This window comes from Sander lucioperca, chromosome 3 (genome assembly GCF_008315115.2).
Source record: "Sander lucioperca isolate FBNREF2018 chromosome 3, SLUC_FBN_1.2, whole genome shotgun sequence".
Taxonomy (NCBI): Eukaryota; Metazoa; Chordata; class Actinopteri; order Perciformes; family Percidae; genus Sander; species Sander lucioperca.
In genome coordinates this window covers 26,881,998-26,905,198 of record NC_050175.1, presented here as the reverse complement: position 1 = coordinate 26,905,198, position 23,201 = coordinate 26,881,998, and the positions used below count along the sequence as shown (strand labels likewise).

Genomic DNA, 23,201 nt, shown 5'->3' with positions numbered 1-23,201 from the left:
GCATATTTAAACTGTAGTGCACCTGATACAGCCTGTTCTCATGAACACAGGACTTTCACCCAGGAAACAGGTGATGGGAAATGACAAAAAGATGATCTTATTTTAAAATGTTCTGGGGTCTCATTTATAAACGTGGCGTACGCACAAAACGGGGCTGAAAATGTGCGTAGGCCACTTCCCACGCAAAGGTTGTGATTTATAAAAAACAAACTTGACGGGAGAATGTGCGGTCCTCCACCAAACTCTGACCCATGGGTACGCACATTTTGGAGAGAAAATAGGAATTGGCGATGCAGATGGTGAGGTGGTGAACTGAAGTCAGACTGCAGAAAGTAAATGGGAATAAGATTACTCGTAATATTTTCAAGTATTGATGCCTCACGCACATTTTTTCACTCCATATCATCCACGTTATCATGAAGATTAAATCCAGCAGTGGTATTTGCGCTTGTACTGAGTGATAATTGTTATCTGTTATATTAACTATAAACACCTCCAACTCAAATCTTAAATAAAAATGTGTTCTTAATGTTTTGCATGGAATACAGGATAGCATCAAATACCCTACCATTACATAACGGTAGAACACAGTGTAAATAACTAAATATCTGTCTTTAATACTGAGCATATATCATCAAATGTCAAAGTCTGGAAATACAGCCGTTAAGCTCTTAATGTCCTCGTTATCAGTCCGAACTTTAATACTGTTCATAACTAAACCTGCATGAAGAAAAGTGTGTTTGCCTATTAGACTTTCTTTCATCTTCAAATTGTATCTCGGGGGGGGTGATTGACCTAGTTAATGCTGTGATTTTGGCAAGGTCATAACAATCACAAATTGTTGTAAACATAAATACTGCGGTGACCCCCCCGTGTGTAATGCTGCATGATGGCCCTGCTGGCCTGCAGGAGGACTACGCTAATGGAAGAATCAGGAGAGAGAGAGACTTCAGGGACCATGACGATGACTGGCTAATATGACGATTTAGATTCCCTAAAGCTGAGCTCTTGGATCTATGTACTGAACTGGGTCCAGTAGGGCAACGCGCCGGAACCGTGCCATCCCGGTCCATCCCGGTCCAAATACAGGTCCTCGCCACTCTGGGGGAAACCGGCTGTTTCCAGAGGGACATGTCAGACAGCTAAGTGTTTTTTTATATATAAATATTATATTTAATCTTCAACTTCATCGCTAAAGCTTGTTTGGATATAATATATAGTTCTGTTGAATCTTATAATATATGTCTGGTATATTTATATATTATATAAAATTATAATTCAATATCCCACTTTCTGACTTCATTAGATATTTACCTCTGCAGATTCCCACTCCATGGGAGAGACATCAGCAGCAGCAGCAGCAGCTGCACCACCAGCACCAGCAGTGGCAGGACCACCAGGACCACCAGGACCACCAGGACTGCCAAGACCACCAGGACCGCCAGGACCGCCAAGACCACCAGGACCACCAGCACCACCAGGACCACCAGCACCACCAGGACCACCAGGACTACTAGGACCACCAAGACCACCAAGACCACCAGGACCACCAGGACCACCAGGACCACCAGCACCACCAGCAGCAGCAGCAGCAGTCTTCTGGCTGGAATCCTGCAGCAAAACACACACAAAACTATAAGTTAAAAAATATGTTTAAGATTCAAGAAATTATTGTTATTATGTAAACTTCAAATGAAGCCTCGTATCAAAGACTTCACAGATTTACAAAAAAACACAAATGAGATCAGAGAGAAGAAATATCAGAAACTAAGTAATATGAGGAATATCCAGCTGTGTAGTGGAGGGTAGACCCACCTATCAGTCAGGAGTACACCCACTACCTCCTATAGGTCACTAATCCTTCCATCTTCATTCATGCACACACACCTTTATATCTTCCAGTTTCAATATGTAGAAGTTACACTGACATCCTGAACCTCTGCACATCCTGCACTAATCCATACAGCCTCTTAGTTTTAATCTTAAACACTTATGTGTATGTTATTTGTTTCTGTATTCATTGTTTGTGTGTATTTCATATTAATGTTTAATATGTTTATGTATGCAAGAACAACCAAGGCATATTCCTCCTAACTTCTACTTACTCTGCAATAAATCCTTTTCTGATTCTGATTACAGACCGTGCACTGAGTCATCTCTGTCGTTTAGGCAAAGTATACTTCACATCTACCTTTGATTGTGTGTGCTACATTAAACCCAACTAAGTATTTAAATTATACATTACATACATACAATTATACATAACTTTGATACATTAGCTTTTGAAAATAAGTTTCTTTACGTCCCCACGAGCAGCAGCCTGGTTCAGGGCCTTCCACCTTACGTCTCCGGTAAGAGCCAAAACAGCCACATATTATATTAAAAATAATCTAATAATCTAGTTGTCTGATTATGGACATGTTGTAACCCCATATTCCTGACACATAATCTAATGCATCACATACACAACATGTTTGGAAGACGAGGAATAACAATAGTATCTCTCGTATAGACGCCATGTTGGCACACGTGGACCCAAAGCAGCGAGGGAGACTAATCATGCAACGGTTTAAGTACGTGCAGGAACTTCTCCGGCTACTGACCAACAAAACTAAGACCCTCTACTATTTACTATCTTACTTGTCTGTTCATTATTGTTTAAAATATGAAAAAATTCCAAACCTTGGATGAGGATGACAATGGGAAAGCCATTTTAGTCTTGTCAATAGTGAAACCTTTAAGCGCAATAACCGTTGCATACGTAGTACATCATAAAAGTCACATCCGTAGTACTTCATAACCGACACATACTTTACGTAGTACGTCATATCGTCACATCCGTAGTACGTCATAACCGTTGCATGGTGGGGACAGACTATACGTAGAAACCTAAAGAAGTCTATTCCACCTGTAACATCTCACACAACTAAATCTGTTAATCTGAGATATGAGAAGTGAATGTTGGGTACAACAGACGCTGTTTTCACAAACTGTTGTCTGTCGGGGAAGTTTAAATCTCGTGCCATAGTGACTCAGCTTTTAGTTACATTAGAAAGACACAACAACTTTAGAAACATACCTGTCCTCCTCCTGAGGTTCCTGGTGATCATTCAGACGGTTCCTCAGCTCATGTTAATCCACAATCTCTGAGAGAAAAGACAGAAATATACCGTCCACTGTCCATCAGACGTCTGCATTGGTGTAGAGATCTTCCTGTAATGAAGAGGAAGCAACATCAGCAACAGGGAAATTTGTGTGAATTTGCATTGTCAAATTATTATGCCACTCCTTTATTATTATTAGACCTACCTACAAACCAGCTCAGTGTTCTCCTGGGCACACACACACCAAACAAGTCAGTGCAACATATGCACAGCAGATATATTAACACTGGACTGAACAAAAATATGCTCACAAAAAACAGTCAACTGAAAAAGAAAAGAGGCATCATAAGTGGTGACCAAGTTACCAAGTGTTTGGCCAGGTGTGTATATGTTGGCCAATCAGCTCATGTAGTGTCATTTTGAATGACAAACATGTGACTTTATGTCAGATTGTTGTGTCTTATGCAGATAACCGTGGTTAGTGCATTTAAAAAGTGCCATTTTGAATTGCAAAATGTGTGTAAAGCAGAACATGTGTTTAGAGGTTTTGGAGACTTGAGCAGAGGTTTTGCTCTCTGTGTGTCGGTGTAAATCATTGTGCTGTGATGTCATTTTAGTGTGTTAGCAGTTGGAACAAACTGTAACTTGGTGTTCATGCTTTGCTTGTCCCAGATATCAGCTGTCTGTCGCTGTCGCTCATTGCTTCTGTATCTGTAATCAATAAGGAGGACGAGGAGGATGTCCAGCTGATTTATTTAATGAAATGATTTCTAAGAATAAACACAGTTTCTCTTTTATATTAAAAACTAAAAGCTGCAACAAACACTAAACACAAAACTGACAAAAACGCCAAAAAAAGTGCCAAAGACTTAGAAAAATTTAACAAAACAAGGAGACAAAAAACAGAAAACTTTCCTTCTGAAAACATACTTGACTTTAATTTAACCGAATACATAAATCATGAAAAACTGTTTAATCAAAACTGGGCTTTTTTCAGAGTTTTTGTTTTTAATATTCTTCCACTAACATGGTGCTTTTCAGCAGGACAGGCCTCGGTGTGAAGGTCTCTCTCCACAACCCGTAGCTCCTATGGCGCCATTTTGATGCTACCAAACCATCACCCCCCGTTAGCATCCCATTGACTGCCATTCATTCTGACGTCACTTTGACAGAGAATAACTTTACATCTGAAGAGTTTAAAGACTCTATTTGTCCATTGTTTATTTCTAAAGAAACACGACAATGTATAAAAGGCTCCATTACCTTGTAGCTCACGTTATGGCTCCGTAGCAGACGTTTTTATAAAAATAGGCTAACGATTGGGTCATAACCACGAGACTTACTGTCTCATAGTAGAGGAATTACCGTATAGTACAGGAGAAGCTCTCAGGCAGTTTGGACTTCCATTAGCTGTTTAAGTTTAATTACTAATGTTAACTATCATTTTAGTGATCAATAATTAGCCTGTGTCTATGTTATCTCCTTACATATACCTACGCTCTCCGTCTCTGCTAGATTGGGAATGATTGAGATTTCTCTTGGCACAGCTACCAGAAGACTTCCAACTTTCAGACAGGTTGCTCACGTCACATCTACGTCTTCAAGCTCAGTTGGAGGCTGCTCAGTAACGCTCAGCCATCACCGGAAAAGTGCATCTAATATCTTTCACTGGTCGCGAAAGTTTTTTTTTGCAGGATGGTAGGGGAAGAACCTGCCCTACTCTCCCTCTGATTGGCTACTACTCATTGCCTGCTCTGGTGGGATTGGTTATGGTTAGGGTAAGAATGTCAGGGTTAGCCAATCAGGGATGAGTTCCCTAATGAATATTAATGAGTCTTCCCCTCCAGACTGGATTACTGTAACACACTTCTCATCGGGGTCCCTAACAAAAGCCTGCAGAGACTGCAGTATGTTCAGAACAGTGCCGCAAGGATCCTGATGAGAGTGCGAAAATACGACCACATCACACCCATTCTCCATTCACTCCACTGGCTTCCCGTCTCCGCCAGGATTGAATATAAGGTCTCCCTCCTTACCCACCAGTGCATCTATGGAAATGCCCCCCCCCCCTATCTGAAAGAACTACTCACCCCTCTAACTACAACTCAATCCCTCCGTTCAACAAACTCAAACCGCCTCCTTCACCCCAGGACTAAGCTCAGCAGAATGGGCGATCGGGCCTTCTGCTCTGACGGTCCTCGGATCTGGAATGCCCTCCCCGACCATCTGAGGGCACCTCAAACTACTGAGACTTTTAAAAAAGGACTAAAAACATTTCTTTTTAGCAGAACTTATGAGATTTAATTATCCCTGCAAGTCGTTGCATTATTTGTATTTTATATTGATGTTCTTACCATGCTTTTATAATCTTGACTGCAGCACTATGAGATTGCTTCAAATGTAAAGTGCATTACAAATAAAATCTATTATTATTATTATTATTATTATTATTATTATTATTATTATTATTATTATTATTATTATTACCATACTGCAACTAAAAAACTTGCTCGTTGGTCTCCGTCCAGAGCAGCGTGAGCTGTTGGTCCATTTCTTTAACTGTCTATGATCTGTGTTGCCTTCTTCTTCTTCTTCTTCTTCTTCTTCTTCTTCTTCTTCTTCTTCTTTCTGGTTTAGTGGCGGTTGGCAAACCAACTTAAAGGTGCATTACCACCACCAACTGGACTGGAGTGTGAATGAGCGATAAATAGAAGGAAATAAAAAATAATAATAAATAAATAAACAAACAAAATAAAACCTAAATCCTCTTTACTAAATCAAGTTCTCTTAGAAACTTAATAATATAGTGATATACCTTGCCATTGGCTGTTTTCCCCAAAAGCCCTGACAGTGAAAAGGTGTGGTGGTCTGCCTTATGAAGTGTCTGAAAAAGGTCTCTCTGGGTGTTGTAGTCCTTGCAATGAATTAGAATGGGTTCAACAAATATTCAACAATTAGCGGCCATTTTTGCCCCATTAAAGCAGATGGACTGAATGTTCAAAGTTGACACATTTTCAACTGCTAGCTTTTTATTCATACATTCACAGAGAAACTTCATTCAAACTTTAAAACGTTAACAGATTAGCTGAAAACAACAAAACTGCTATTGTTAGAAACATGTTAGAAAGGGCACAAGATTCCCCACATTTTGATGTAAAAGTAATGTATGAAGAGGTAAAACTGTGGATGGTATCGCAAGGTAAAGAGAATTTAGCTTCTGCCTCTTTCCACTCTGTCAGTTGGGCCCTGCCCTCTGAGTCTGAGCCTTCCATCCCATACACACCAATGCAAAAATGGCAGAAAGGCATTCTTTCTAAGCCTCAAAGAAGACTGAATATTTTAAAAAGTACTAATGGGATTTGAAAGTTGAATACCAACCCTGAATGTATGAAAGATGTGGAAAGTTTTAAAATGTTAACGGAGTTTCACGGTGAATGTATGAATGAGTAGCTAGCAGTTGAAAATGTATGAAAATGTTTCAACTTTGAACATTCAGTCCATCCGCTTTAAAGGGGCAAAAATGTCCACTAAACGTTGAATATCTCGGAAATTATAAATGTTATAAATATTGTAAATAGTAGCAATCATTTCTGAATTGAGCTGAACCTTTTGATGCTTGAATGTAGTTTCTATGTTGAAAAATATGGACGGAGTTAATGTGCAAACAAAATTGTACGGAACAATAAGAATAAAAATGTATAACTATTCTCACTGCTTCACCTTCTTACTAAAATCAAGTCAGCAATCCAGTGTACCATCAGCCTTTCAACATACAGCATTCACACAGCAATTTCTTCAGAAATATCATTCTCTAGTTCACACTGACTATTATCCCCCATACTTATTATTATTATGCGGAATTGTTTTTAGTTTTTATTTGCTCCCACAATCTTTAAAGGCCTTTCAAGGACACCGTACAGGGATACACAAGACACAAGCAGCAAAAAGTACAGAAAGAGGCAGAGCAATTTACATCAGGTGGAATAGGCAGTTTTAAACAGATGTTTTTTGAGTTGTAATTTGAAATGGGGGAATGAATTGATGTTTCTAAGTTGGGGTAGAACAGGACTGGGAGCCAGTGGAGGACAGGAGTGATGTGGTGGACGGAGGAGGTTTGAGTTATGATGCTGGTGAATTCGGTAGGCAGCTGAATTCTGGACCAGTTGAAGTTTATGGAGGGATTTGTGAGGGAGGCCGAAAAGGAGAGAGTTGCACTGACCTGAAGTGATGGAGGAGGGAATGGATTTAAAAAACTTGAGTTACATTACGTTACATGTCATTCAGCTGACGCTTTTATCCAAAGCAACTTACAATGTCTATATATGTCAGAGGCCACACGCCTCTGGAGCAACTAGGGTTAAGTGTCTTGCTCAGGGACACATAGGTTGATGTATCTCAGTGGGAATCAAACCCAGATCTCCCTCACCAAAGGTATGTGTCATATCCACTGCTCCATCACCACCAGTTGAATGAACTGAGTGCGTCCAGAGAGGTAAGATGTGAACCAGTCTAAGAGTACTGGCCGTTCCCAACCTGGCGCGCGCCATCGTGACGTCAAAATGACGTAGATCTTGTCGGCACGCCGGATTTATAGCGCGCGAGCCGAGGTCACGCACCACTCGGAAAGCAGAAACAGGAAAAGTGGACGAGCTCGAGGACAACGTGATGCCAGGACTCTCAGAGTGACTGCAGGTCTCTCTGGTAAACATACTGGGTTAAGATGAGTTATTTTATGGTGAATGAAAGGCTTGATCCCACCAAGCAGCTCATCCAATCAGATCCAAGCATTGACGTCAATGCTGCTGCCAGTTCTGCCGTTGTTTACCTTCTTCTTCTTCTTCTAGTCTGTAGAAAGAACAAAGTCAGTAGCCTTTCCTCATTAGCGCCACCTCTGTTCAGGAGAAGACTGCAACTAGTGTCACGACCACCAAGCGCCAGTATAAACAGTTACGGCGATTTCTTTTTTTTTTACTTACTTTTTTATTTCAGACATACATACACACAACACAAACATTAGGAATGCACATTAGGAGATACTCGTACAGTTTCAGTGAGGGTGGTGTGACAGATGGTATCAAAAGCTGCACTCAGGTCGAGGAGGATGAGGAGTCCAGAGTCAGCTGCCATAAGGAGGTAGTTTTGGAGATGAAGGGAAGATTGTAGGACGGAAGTTGTTGAGCTTGTTGATTCCGCACCACTTGCTCCATCTGCTCCTGTAACACCACAGAGATAAAATCAAGGTCAGCCACACAGACTAGAGCTTAAATCGGGCCAAAAAATCCAGCCCGAACCTGCCCGAGCCCGAGCACGTTGTGTCCGAGCCCGGCCCGGCCCGACACATTAACTGTAATTATGAGCCCGAGCCCGATTTAAACCCGACAATTTTTTAACACGTGGGCCGTTATAACTGACGTTCTCAACTACAATTCAGAGTTGTTTGAACTGCAGAAATCTGTTTAGAATAATACAACAAGGACGAAGCTGTAAACTGCTGTTTGTTTATTCAGAATGGAACGGATCGCAAATGATCTGAATGAAGAAACGTAAAAAAAAAGAAACAATGATGAACAACGTATTGTTGTCACTGCCCACGACTTGTTTAAACTGCTTCCATACCTCCGACTTTCCTCCACACTTGCTCAAAGGTAATTCTCCTGTTTTTCTTTTTTTCTTTACATCTTCCAGCTCCCGGTGTGATGCGTGTGAGAGGAGGAGACTCCGCGCATGAAGTGCTGCATTTAGTAACTGCAGCCTAACTTTTGTACACATTTGTTACTTTTATATAGCCTATATATATATATATATATATATATATATTTATAATATTTCTGATTATGGCATAGCTATCTCCCCACCCAAATAGGATAATGGTAAAGGTAAAGGAAAAGGTAATGGATAAAAAAAAAAAAATTGCTTTCTCAAGGGTCCGGCCCAGGCACGGCCCGGCCCGGATGTGGCAGAAAATAACGGCCGGGCTCGGGCTTGGGCCGAGAATCTAAACTCTAACACAGACATACACTTAAAGGACAATTCTGGCGCAAAACAAACCTAGAGGTTAATAACAGATGTGTACCCACTCTGTCGCTCTCTGGGACATGTTTTCATGCTAATTGATTGTGTTTGTAGCTTGAACGAAGCTAGCGCGGACCGCTGATTAGCTTACAACGCTGGTATTCGGGGCACAGGGAAAGTAAAAACAAATCGCTATTTTGTACCACTAACAAGGCTTAAAATATCACCAAACTTCTACGGTAGCATCATGAGGTCCCTACATGTTAACCCAAGCATTGAGAACTTTGTAAGTGTTCAGACAGTTTATTGAACGAAGAGCTGCAGGAGCTCCGTGAAAGGGCTACGAGAGAGAGAGAGCTACCGCTAGTCAATGCTGCAACACAGCCTCGTACTTCGGGAAACTGGTGGTGACCTGAGGACATTGTGAAGCTATGGCCACCCAACAGGAGTGTCTGTGTTACACAGAGTGGGACCTGTTGCCTTGCAACACCCAAGAGACGCAGTGTTTGGTACAGTCTGAAGGTTTCCCCTCTCTGATAAACTGGGCTGTACTTACCTACTACTACTACTACTAGTATATCTCTCTCTCTGATAAACAGGGCTGTACTTACCTACTACTACTACTACTAGTATATCTCTCTCTGATAAACAGGGCTGTACTTACCTACTACTACTACTACTAGTATATCTCTCTCTAATAAACTGGGCTGTACTTACCTACTACTACTACTACTAGTATATCTCTCTCTAATAAACTGGGCTGTACTTACCTACTACTACTACTACTAGTATATCTCTCTCTCTGATAAACAGGGCTGGACTTGAAACTTTTTTCCATGTCTCGAAAATAAATTGGAGACGGCGACCCAGACCAGAGGGACCAGATGGACAGTTATCCACTGAGTAAGTAAACTAGACAAGTTGTGTTTTACATCGGTGCGATTATTTCAGATATATTGAGCTAATTGCTTTTGATTTTAGTTTGCATCGCCAGCTGTAAGTCATGACTGGTTTCCTGACGTACGAGGCTGTGTTGCGGCATAGCTCTCTCTCTCTCTCTCTCTCGTAGCCCTTTCACGGAGCTCCGCAGCTCTTCGTTCATAAACTGTCTGTACACTTACAAAGTTCTCAATGCTTCGGTTTAATGGGGCAAAATTGTCCCAGAGAACGACAGAGTGGGTACACATCCGTTATTAACCCCTAGGTTCGTTTTGCGCCGGAATTGTCCTTTAAGAGCCAATATGAGGTTATAGACGTAATGGAGGTCTTCCATTATCGATCGCCTTGCTTAACTTTATTTATTATTGCGTGACTGTTTACTGATGATACTTACAGATCTTCAGGAGATTCTGCAGTTGAGTGTAATAGTCTCAGTGTTACCAACACTGATCGACAGTGAGAAGACCTGCAGGTCCAGCAAAGAGAAGAGATCAGTCACCAGTGGAACAACACACACAAACACACATTATAACTAGAATCAGATTAAAAACTATTTCTTCAGGAAGTTACTTACTGTCCCTGCAGATTCCCAGTCCATCGGTTCCTCCTGCACAACACAGATAGTGATTGAAAAGGAAATTAAAGTAAAATGTTCATGCATTGTGTATTTAAACTGTAGTACACCTGACACAGCCTGTTCTCATGAAGTATTCCTACATAACTGTGACAAGTTAAGCTCTGTAAAGTATATGTATTCCAGTATTTATTAGTGTCTGCAGCACGTTGACTGCTGCTGTATAAGAGTATGAAGATCCTCGTAGGGAGGAGGTCGGGGGGGATATTTGGCTCCTAAAACACAAGACTTTCACCCAGGAAACAGGTGATGTTATTTTAAAATGTCCAAAGATTGGGGGCCCCTGGCTCTGCTCATTACATGAACCCAGTCCTACTGTGATGTAAATGCACCAGATGTTACAGGGTCTCAGGAAGCTTCACAGCCACAATTCAGAAGACAATATCGCACTTTCTGACTTCATTAGATATTTACCCCTGCAGATTGCCAGTCCATGACATCATCATCATCATCATCACCAGCTGCAGCAGCGTGTGCAGCGTGTGCAGCGTGTGCAGCGTGTGCAGCGGCGACAGCAGCTACAGCAGCTACAGCAGCTGTTCTCTGGCAGGAATTCTGCAGCAAAACACACACAATTAAAACTATAAGTTAAAAAAAATTTGTATGTAAAGAAATTATTATTATGTAAACGTATCGAAATTGATCAGAGATCAGAGAGAAGAAATATCACAGATGCAATAAGTACAGAAACTAATATGAGGAAAATCCAGCTGTGTAGTGACAGACACACAGACACAGAGACACACACACACACACACACACACACAGACACACACAGACACACACACACACACACACACACACACACACACACACACACACACACACACACACACACACACACACACACACACACACACAGACACACACACACACACACACACACACACACACACACACACACACACACACTTATATCTTCCAGTTTCCATTCTGAACCTCTGCACATCCTGCACTAATCCATACAGCCTCTTAGTTTTAATCTTAAACACTTATATGTATGTTTTTATTTCATATTAATGTTTAATGTTTATGTATACACCAACAACCAAGACATATTCCTCCTAAGTTATACTTACTCTGCATATATATATTAGTGCTGTTAGTTAAACGCGTTATTAACGGCCTTAACGCAAACCCATTTTAATGACGTAAACATTTTTATCGCGAGATTAACGTTCTTTTTGGCCTAGCAAACTTTGTAGTTTTTTTCACATGCTGTTGCAACAACTAGTAACGTTAGAAAAATGAGACGGAGGAAGCAGCCACACTGGAACAGCTGCAGAGTGCAAACGCTGTCTCATTAACCGGTGATCACTGGACGTCAGAGAGTCCTGCTGTGGCGTCTGGTTTTTGGACCATTTAGTTTGTGCTGTATAAGCAAAGTGTTAGTGTTACATCTCAGTTAGGTTAGGGACTTGGAGGAATTGTGCAATAATGACAGATTCACACATTTTTCTTTTGTTTACAGTAAATAAATACTAAACAATTACAAATCTTAAAATCAAGTTCATAAAGTAACTTTCTTTGCATTCATTTGATTCCCAGTCAAGATCCACTGGTCAGAATGGCTTTCCATTGTTAATATGGACTTAAAAACTGTTCTGAAATGCAAAATAATACAATTTTATTCATGGGATAAAACATGCGATTAATTGTGATTAACTAGAGAAATTTGGCGATTAATCGTGATTAAAAAAATTAATTGTTTGACAGCCCTAATATATATATATATAGTCTGATTCTGATTACAGACGGTGCACCGAGTCATCTCTGACGTTTAGGCAAAGTATACTTCACATATTTTTTACATCTACCTTTGATTGTGTGTGCTACATTTAACCCAACGTAGTATTTAAATTATATTACAGTCTATGGTTTCAACATAACCTACACATTATTTTTGAAAATAAGTTTCTTTACGTCCCCACGAGCAGCAGCCTGGCTCAGGGCCTTCCACCTTACGTCTCCGGTAAGAGCCAAAACAGCCACACATTATATTAAAAATAATCTAATAATCTAGTTGCCTGATTATGGACATGTTGTAACCTCATATTCCTGACACATAATGTAATGCAGCACATACACAACATGTTTAGAAGACGGAAAACGACGTATCTCTCGTATAGACGCTATGCTAACACATTAGCACGTGGACACAGAGCAGCAGTGACTAATCATTCAACAGTTTACATAAGTACGTGCAGGAACTTCTCCCACTGACCAACACAAACTGAGTCACTCTACTATTTACTTCTCTGTTCCTTATACCGAAAAAGATGAAGTGAAAGAGGGGGAGAGCGATACCATTGTGCTGAGTCAGTTGGCGATGCTGTAACTTTCCGGCACAAAAACGACGCATGCGTAGAAGGCTACGTCATAACCGATGCATGGTGGACAGACTATACGTAGAAACCTAAAGAAGTCTATTCCACCTGTAACATCTCACACAACTAAATCTGTTAATCTGCGATATGAGAAGTGAATGTTGGGTACAACAGACGCTGTTTTCACAAACTGTTGTCTGTTGGGGAAGTTTAAATCTCGTGCTGTTGTGGCTCAGCTTTTAATTACATTAGAAAGGTTCCCACAGGGCGCCCAGGTAGCTCAGTTGGTAGAGCGTGCGCCCATATATAGAGGTTTACTCCTCAATGCAGCGGGCCCAGGTTCGACTCCGACCAGCGGCCCTTTGCTGCACGTCATTCACCCTCTCTCTCTCATGTCTTCAGCTGTCAATAAAGGCCTAAAAATGCCACAAAAAAAATCTTTAAAAAAAGAAAGGTTCTCCCAACAACTTTAGAAACATACCTGTCCTCCTCCTGAGGTTCCTGGTGATCATTCAGACGGTTCCTCAGCTCATGTTAATCCACAATCTCTGAGAGAAAAGACAGAAATATACCGTCCACTGTCCATCAGACGTGGACATTAGTTTAGAGATGTTCCTGAAATGAAGAGGAAGAGGAAGCAACAGGGAACTTTGTGTGAATTTGCAACACCACACACACACACACACACACACACACACACACCACCTCTCTCCTGTGTTGAGGTATTTCTACTATTGTAGACATGATAATAGAATATCAGCAGTTAAAGTTATATTTGTCCACGTTGCAAAAGACGCTGTCTGTGTGTGTGTGTGTGTGTGTGTGTGTGTGTGTGTATGTGTGTGTGTGTGTGTGTGTGTGTGTGTGTGTGCGTGTGCATGTGTGTGTGTGTGTGTGTGTGCAGTCAATTGAGGAAGTGGTTCAATGACCACCTGCTAGAAGCTTGCTAGAGGTGTCACCCCTCCCCCCCACCGCCTGTGAGAGAAGAGGGGGTGATGCCATATAGCAGAGATCTTCAACAGGGGGTCCGTGACCCCTAGGGGGTCCTCAGAGTTACTGCAGGGGGTCCGTGACCCCTAGGGGGTCCTCAGAGTTACTGCAGGGGGGCCGCCAAATTCTTTAAAAAATATTTTTTTTGAAAGTTTCTTTTTTCAAAAATGAAATATGTCTGAAAATATACATCGATGTGACTTTAACATATTAAGTATCAGCAAAGATAAATTGGCCTATTTGTGCAAAAATAAAATTACACATTGAAGATAAGCTTACTGTAGGTATGTAGCCACAAGGGGGTCAGCTTCTCCTCACAACCCGAACCTCCTATGGAGCCATTCTGATGCTACCAAGCCATCACCTCCCGTTAGCATCCCATTGACTGCCATTCATTCTGATGCTACCAAGCCATCACCTCCCGTTAGCATCCCATTGACTGCCATTCATTCTGATGCTACCAAGCCATCACCTCCTGTTAGCATCCCATTGACTACCATTCATTTTGATGCTACCAAGCCATCACCTCCTGTTAGCATCCCATTGACTACCATTCATTCTGATGCTACCAAGCCATCACCTCCGTTAGCATCCCATTGACTGCCATTCATTTTGACGTCACTTTGACAGAGAATAACTTTACATCTGAAGAGTTTAAAGACTCTATTTGTCCGTTGTTTATTTCTAAAGAAACACGACAATGTATAAAAGGCTCCATTACCTTGTAGCTCACGTTATGGCTCCGTAGCAGACGTTTTTATAAAAATAGGCTAACGATTGGGTCATAACCACGAGACTTACTGTCTCATAGTAGAGGAATTACCGTATAGTACAGGAGAAGCTCTCAGGCAGTTTGGACTTCCATTAGCTGTTTAAGTTTAATTACTAATGTTAACTATCATTTTAGTGATCAATAATTAGCCTGTGTCTATGTTATCTCCTTACATATACCTACGCTCTCCGTCTCTGCTAGATTGGGAATGATTGAGATTTCTCTTGGCACAGCTACCAGAAGACTTCCAACTTTCAGACAGGTTGCTCACGTCACATCTACGTCTTCAAGCTCAGTTGGAGGCTGCTCAGTAACGCTCAGCCATCACCGGGAAAGAGACTTCACTGGTCTCCGTCCAGAGACACGGCGTCTGGTGCTCCATTTTATTTATGTCAATGGTTAAAACAGGCAACGCTCCATTTTTTGGGTCAGCAACAGGTGACCGAGGCCGAGCTGAACACATTGATTGCACGGATGTTATAGAACTTAATAGCGTTATAGAACAAAATATAACTTCACAGTTACTTTGCTGAGTAACTTATTACTTTTACAATGTGGTAACTGAGTTACTAACTCAATTACTTTTTGGGAGAAGTAATTTGTAACTGTAACTAATTACTTTTTTAAAGTAAGATGACCAACACTGGTCTTGTACTCCGTTCATAACGCAACAGAAAATGACAACTTTCAGGTAAAGGAAAGAGCTGTAGCACTTACTTACAGAGTTGGTTCAGGGAGGCTGATCAGTGAGGAGTCTGTAGCGATTTAAGCCTAAAACGTGTTATTTTAAGGGCTTAAGACGACCTTTACTTAACTTCTGCGCAACTGAGCGTGAGCTCCGCCGAGCCTGAGCAGGCTACTGCCTCCCCCGTCTCCTTCCTTCTGTCCTAGAGAGCTCTCCTCCCACTGGAGATCATGGGACAGAACAACTCATCAGTCAGCTGATGCAAACTGGTGATAACTTCCAAGCTGTCACAACACACACACACACACACACACACACACACACACACACACACACACATGTTTGTGGCACTATCTTTGTGGGGACCCGTCATTGACATAATGCATTCCCTAGCCCCTTACCCTAACCTTAACCATCACCACTAAATGCCTAACCTTAACCCTTACCCTCACCCTAACCATAACCTAATTCTAACCCTAATCCTAAAACCAAGTCTTAACCCTCAAACAGCCCTTTAAACTTGTCGGGTCCAGCATTTTGGCCCCACAAAGCTGTCAGGACCCCACAAGTATACTGGACTCCTGGTTTTTGGACCCCACGAATATAGTTAAACAAGCACACACACACACACACACACACACACACACAGACACACACATACACACACACACACACACACACACACACCACCTCTCTCCTGTGTTGAGGTATTTCTACTATTGTAGACATGATTATAGAATATCAGCAGTTAAAGTTATATTTGTCCACGTTGAAAAAGACGCTGTCTGTGTGTAAATGTCACCCCCACATCATCACATACCCTTCACCATACCCCACATCATCACATACCCTTCACCATACCCCACATCATCACATACCCTTCACCATACCCCCACATCATCACATACCCTTCACCATACCCCCACATCATCACATACCCTTCACCATACCCCACATCATCACATACCCTTCACCATACCCCCACATCATCACATACCCTTCACCGTACCCCCACATCATCGCATACCCTTCACCGTACCCCCACATCATCGCATACCCTTCACTGTACCCCCACATCATCACATACCCTTCACCATACCCCCACATCATCACATACCCTTCACCATACCCCCTCATCATCACATACCCTTCACCATACCCCCTCATCATCGCATACCCTTCACCATACCCCCTCATCATCACATACCCTTCACCATACCCCCACATCATCTCATACCCTTCACCATACCCCCACATCATCACATACCCTTCACCATACCCCACATCATCTCATACCCTTCACCATACCCCCACATCATCTCATACCCTTCACCATACCTAGAGATTAACATGGTTTTATGTCAGTTAGCCTAATAGCTGGTTTGATTTGCATTGAGAGATGATTTTAAGTTTCTTATTGCAGCCGGGATGTATTTCAAAAAGGTACAAGATGAAACAAATAAAGACAGTCAAAGACTAAACCAAGTTAGGTTTTTGTATTTTATTATAAACTATACTATACTATACAATATACTATAAGCAAGAATATAGGAGTAACACAATTTCACAAAAGGCACAGCAGTTTGGAAAAATGTATTCCACAAATAAGAAAAAGCACCAGTATATATGCATCTCCAGTGAGATAGAAAGACATGCCCCCCTTTCTAAACATGACTCAACATTTCTTACAATCAAACACAGTCAGACATTCAGGAGCCACTTCTCTTCTTCCCCTCTGTACCACTTTCTACCCCAAGGTTAGACATCCCGTTCAAGTCTGGACTATCCACGGAGAAATAACAGATAGTTTAGGGGGACCTTGTAGCCCCTATCTGTTCAGAGTCAGACATTACGGTCCCAGACTTTGTGGCTCTTACTTTCAACATGTGAGAATAAGAAAAACTCACTTTCAGCATTGGGAGACAAAGTCAAACAGAAATAAGACAAGAATATAAAGAATCATGCTTAAATATAATTTTGCCATTACAAAGTACCCCATACCAATCTGTAGGTATGGTGAAGGGTATGTGATGATGTGGGGCTATTTTAATTCCAAAGGCCAAGGGATTAGCGTCACGCATATGTGACGCCATTTCATGACGTCACATATGCGCGCGCCAGCATGGGCTGGGCGGTTACTGTAAAACACGCTTAACGGAGTGTGGGTGATGCCGATGGGAGATAGTCTGTTGAGGAGGGTGGTGGGACAGATGGTATCAAAGGCTGCACTCAGGTCGAGGAGGATGAGTAGTCCAGAGTCAGCTATAGGAGGTAGTTTTGGAGATGAAGGGAAGATTATAGGACGGAAGTTGTTGAGGTTGTTGGGTCAGCACCACTTGATCCTGTAACACCACAGAGATAAAATCAAGGTCAGCCACACAGACATACACTTAGAGTGTAACTCTCGCCAAAATGCAAACTAGGGTCTTTTTGTGAATGTACCCGAGTCAAACTTTTGTTTAAAAGTATATTTAGGACGGAAGCACCAAATGCACCAGCACCAAATGGCCTTTTGAATGGGAGTGCTAGGAGCACTTTGATGCTAGCCTCAAAATAGCTATTTTTAAACCACTAAGAAGGCTCGACACAACATGAGACTTTGCTCCAAGTATCACCAGGAGCTCTACACCTTAACTCCACCGGTGACCAAGATATACTATAACCAGGAGCTCTACACCTTAACTCCACCGGTGACCAAGATATACTATAACCAGGAGCTCTACACCTTAACTCCACCGGTGACCAAGATATACTATAACCAGGAGCTCTACACCTTAACTCCACCGGTGACCAAGATATACTATAACCAGGGGCTCTACACCTTAACTCCACCGGTGACCAAGATATACTATAACCAGGAGCTCTACACCTTAACTCCACCGGTGACCAAGATATACTATAACCAGGAGCTCTACACCTTAACTCCACCGGTGACCAAGATATACTATAACCAGGAGCTCTACACCTTAACTCCACCGGTGACCAAGATATACTATAACCAGGAGCTCTACACCTTAACTCCACCGGTGACCAAGATATACTATAACCAGGAGCTCTACACCGTAACTCCACCGGTGACCACGGGATATCCAGTCGATATTGATATCGGCTGGTTTTGACTGCCGAGGTGGTAGCAGCCGGAAACAACAAGAGCTACGGTGAGTTGTTAAAACCTTTATTTTTAGTAAACTCTGAACACAAACAATGCTTTCGTTAAGGTGTAGTTTGTTTGTAAGTTTATTTGATTAGGACAATGCACATTAATCAACATTTCTGTAAAAGCCCCAGTGTTAGCCAGTCAGCTAATTTTCAACTGTAGTCTTAATTACCCAGCATGCATGTCTTTAGGGAAGAAACCAGAGCACCCGGAGGAAACCCACGCAAACATGGGGAGAACATGCAAACTCCACACAGAAAGGCCCGGAACGGCCTGGATTCAAACGTAGAACCTTCTTGCTGTGAGGCAGAAGTGCTAACCACTGAGCCACCGTGCTGCCTGTGTACGAGCACCGTGTAGAGCTCCTGGTTATAGTATATCTTGGTCACCGGTGGAGTTAAGGTGTAGAGCTCCTGGTTATAGTATATCTTGGTCACCGGTGGAGTTAAGGTGTAGAGCTCCTGGTTATAGTATATCTTGGTCACCGGTGGAGTTAAGGTGTAGAGCTCCTGGTTATAGTATATCTTGGTCACCGGTGGAGTTAAGGTGTAGAGCCCCTGGTTATAGTATATCTTGGTCACCGGTGGAGTTAAGGTGTAGAGCTCCTGGTGATACTTGGAGCAAAGTCTCATGTTGTGTCGAGCCTTCTTAGTGTTTTAAAAATAGCTATTTTGAGGCTAGCATCAAAGTGTCCCTAACACTCCCATTCAAAAGGCCATTTGACCCAAAAACGAAAATACGGTCAACCTTAAAAGTGGTGCTTCCATCCTAATTATGCTTTTAAATGAAAGTTTGACAGGGGTACATTCACAAAAAGACCCTAGGTTGCATTTTGGTGAGCGTTACGCTTTAAGAGCCAATATGAGGTTTAACATGTATTAGCTAGTTTAAATATCTCACGGTACTGTGTTGTGTCAACAGCATCTGTTAGCATGTGTCTTCCATTATCGATCGCCTTGCTTAACTTTATTTATTATTGCGTGACTGTTTACTGATGATACTTACAGATCTTCAGGAGATTCTGAAGTTGAGTGTAATAGTCTCAGTGTTACCAACACTGATCGACAGTGGGAAGACCTGCAGGTCCAGCAAAGAGAAGAGATCAGTCACCAGTGGAACAACATACACAAACACACATTATAACTAGAATCAGATTAAAAACTATTTCTTCAGGAAGTTACTTACTGTCCCTGCAGATTCCCAGTCCATCGGTTCCTCCTGCACAACACAGATAGTGATTGAAAAGGAAATTAAAGTAAAATGTTCATGCATTGTGTATTTAAACTGTAGTACACCTGACACAGCCTGTTCTCATGAAGTATTCCTACATAACTGTGACAAGTTAAGCTCTGTAAAGTATATGTATTCCAGTATTTATTAGTGTCTGCAGCACGTTGACTGCTGCTGTATAAGAGTATGAAGATCCTCGTAGGGAGGAGGTCGGGGGGGATATTTGGCTCCTAAAACACAAGACTTTCACCCAGGAAACAGGTGATGTTATTTTAAAATGTCCAAAGATTGGGGGCCCCTGGCTCTGCTCATTACATGAACCCAGTCCTACTGTGATGTAAATGCACCAGATGTTACAGGGTCTCAGGAAGCTTCACAGCCACAATTCAGAAGACAATATCGCACTTTCTGACTTCATTAGATATTTACCCCTGCAGATTGCCAGTCCATGACATCATCATCATCATCATCACCAGCTGCAGCAGCGATGGCGGCAGCGTATGCAGCGTATGCAGCGTATGCAGCGTGTGCAGCGTGTACAGCGTGTGCAGCTGTCCTCTGGCAGGAATTCTGCAGCAAAACACACACAATTAAAACTATAAGTTAAAAAAAAATTATATGTAAAGAAATTATTATTATGTAAACGTATCGAAATTGATCAGAGATCAGAGAGAAGAAATATCACAGATGCAATAAGTACAGAAACTAATATGAGGAAAATCCAGCTGTGTAGTGACAGACAGACAGACACAGACACACACACACACACACACACACACACACACACACACACACACACACACACACACACACACAGAAACACACACACACAGACACACACACACACACACACACACACACACACACTTATATCTTCCAGTTTCCATTCTGAACCTCTGCACATCCTGCACTAATCCATACAGCCTCTTAGTTTTAATCTTAAACACTTATATGTATGTTTTTATTTCATATTAATGTTTAATGTTTATGTATACACCAACAACCAAGACATATTCCTCCTAAGTTATACTTACTCTGCATATATATATTAGTGCTGTTAGTTAAACGCGTTATTAACGGCCTTAACGCAAACCCATTTTAATGACGTAAACATTTTTATCGCGAGATTAACGTTCTTTTTGGCCTAGCAAACTTTGTAGTTTTTTCACATGCTGTTGCAACAACTAGTAACGTTAGAAAAATGAGACGGAGGAAGCAGCCACACTGGAACAGCTGCAGAGTGCAAACGCTGTCTCATTAACCGGTGATCACTGGACGTCAGTGAGTCCTGCTGTGGCGTCTGGTTTTTGGACCATTTAGTTTGTGCTGTATAAGCAAAGTGTTAGTGTTACATCTCAGTTAGGTTAGGGACTTGGAGGAATTGTGCAATAATGACAGATTCACACATTTTTCTTTTGTTTACAGTAAATAAATACTAAACAATTACAAATCTTAAAATCAAGTTCATAAAGTAACTTTCTTTGCATTCATTTGATTCCCAGTCAAGATCCACTGGTCAGAATGGCTTTCCATTGTTAATATGGACTTAAAAACTGTTCTGAAATGCAAAATAATACAATTTTATTCATGGGATAAAACATGCGATTAATTGTGATTAACTAGAGAAATTTGGCGATTAATCGTGATTAAAAAAATTAATTGTTTGACAGCCCTAATATATATATATATAGTCTGATTCTGATTACAGACGGTGCACCGAGTCATCTCTGACGTTTAGGCAAAGTATACTTCACATATTTTTTACATCTACCTTTGATTGTGTGTGCTACATTTAACCCAACGTGGTATTTAAATTATATTACAGTCTATGGTTTCAACATAACCTACACATTATTTTTGAAAATAAGTTTCTTTACGTCCCCACGAGCAGCAGCCTGGTTCAGGGCCTTCCACCTTACGTCTCCGGTAAGAGCCAAAACAGCCACACATTATATTAAAAATAATCTAATAATCTAGCTGCCTGATTATGGACATGTTGTAACCTCATATTCCTGACACATAATGTAATGCAGCACATACACAACATGTTTAGAAGACGGAAAACGACGTATCTCTCGTATAGATGCTATGCTAACACATTAGCACGTGGACACAGAGCAGCAGTGACTAATCATTCAACAGTTTAAGTACGTGCAGGAACTTCTCCCACTGACCAACACAAACTGAGTCACTCTACTATTTACTATCTACTTCTCTGTTCCTTATACCGAAAAAGATGAAGTGAAAGAGGGGGAGAGCGATACCATTGTGCTGAGTCAGTTGGCGATGGTGTAATATTTCCGCAAAAAAAACGACGCATGCGTAGAAGGCTACGTCATAACCGATGCATGGTGGACAGACTATACGTAGAAACCTAAAGAAGTCTATTCCACCTGTAACATCTCACACAACTAAATCTGTTAATCTGCGATATGAGAAGTGAATGTTGGGTACAACAGACGCTGTTTTCACAAACTGTTGTCTGTCAGGGAAGTTTAAATCTCGTGCTGTTGTGGCTCAGCTTTTAATTACATTAGAAAGGCTCACACAGGGCGCCCAGGTAGCTCAGTTGGTAGAGCGTGCGCCCATATATAGAGGTTTACTCCTCAATGCAGCGGGCTCAGGTTCGACTCCGACCAGCGGCCCTTTGCTGCACGTCATTCACCCTCTCTCTCCCCTTTCATGTCTTCAGCTGTCAATAAAGGCCTAAAAATGCCACAAAAAAAATCTTTAAAAAAAGAAAGGTTCTCCCAACAACTTTAGAAACATACCTGTCCTCCTCCTGAGGTTCCTGGTGATCATTCAGACGGTTCCTCAGCTCATGTTAATCCACAATCTCTGAGAGAAAAGACAGAAATATACCGTCCACTGTCCATCAGACGTGGACATTAGTTTAGAGATGTTCCTGAAATGAAGAGGAAGAGGAAGCAACAGGGAACTTTGTGTGAATTTGCAACACCACACACACACACACACACACACACACACACACACACAGAGACACACACACACACACACACACACACACACACACACACACACACAGAGACACACACACACACACAGATAAACACACACATACACACACACACAGATAAACACACACATACACAGATAAACACACACACACACACATACACACAGATAAACACACACATACACACACACACACACACACACACAGATAAACACACACACACACACACAGATAAACACACACACATACACACACACACATACACACATACACACACAAACACACACACACACACACACACACAGATAAACACACATTCTTTTAAAGGCCAGTTATTTCATGGATCCAGGATACTATCATAGACAGTATATCAG

General features: G+C 41.6%; 1 long non-coding RNA gene across 1 annotated transcript; it reads right to left on the bottom strand.

The window, feature by feature from the left end:
* Positions 1 to 16,966: 16,966 nt before the first annotated feature.
* Positions 16,967 to 22,829, bottom strand: LOC118494721. The gene is made up of 4 exons (XR_004896887.1): positions 22,622 to 22,829; positions 20,280 to 20,420; positions 19,626 to 19,838; positions 16,967 to 17,805 (listed from the first exon to the last, which is right to left on the bottom strand). It is a non-coding gene; the product is annotated as an uncharacterized LOC118494721 (long non-coding RNA).
* Positions 22,830 to 23,201: the final 372 nt, after the last annotated feature.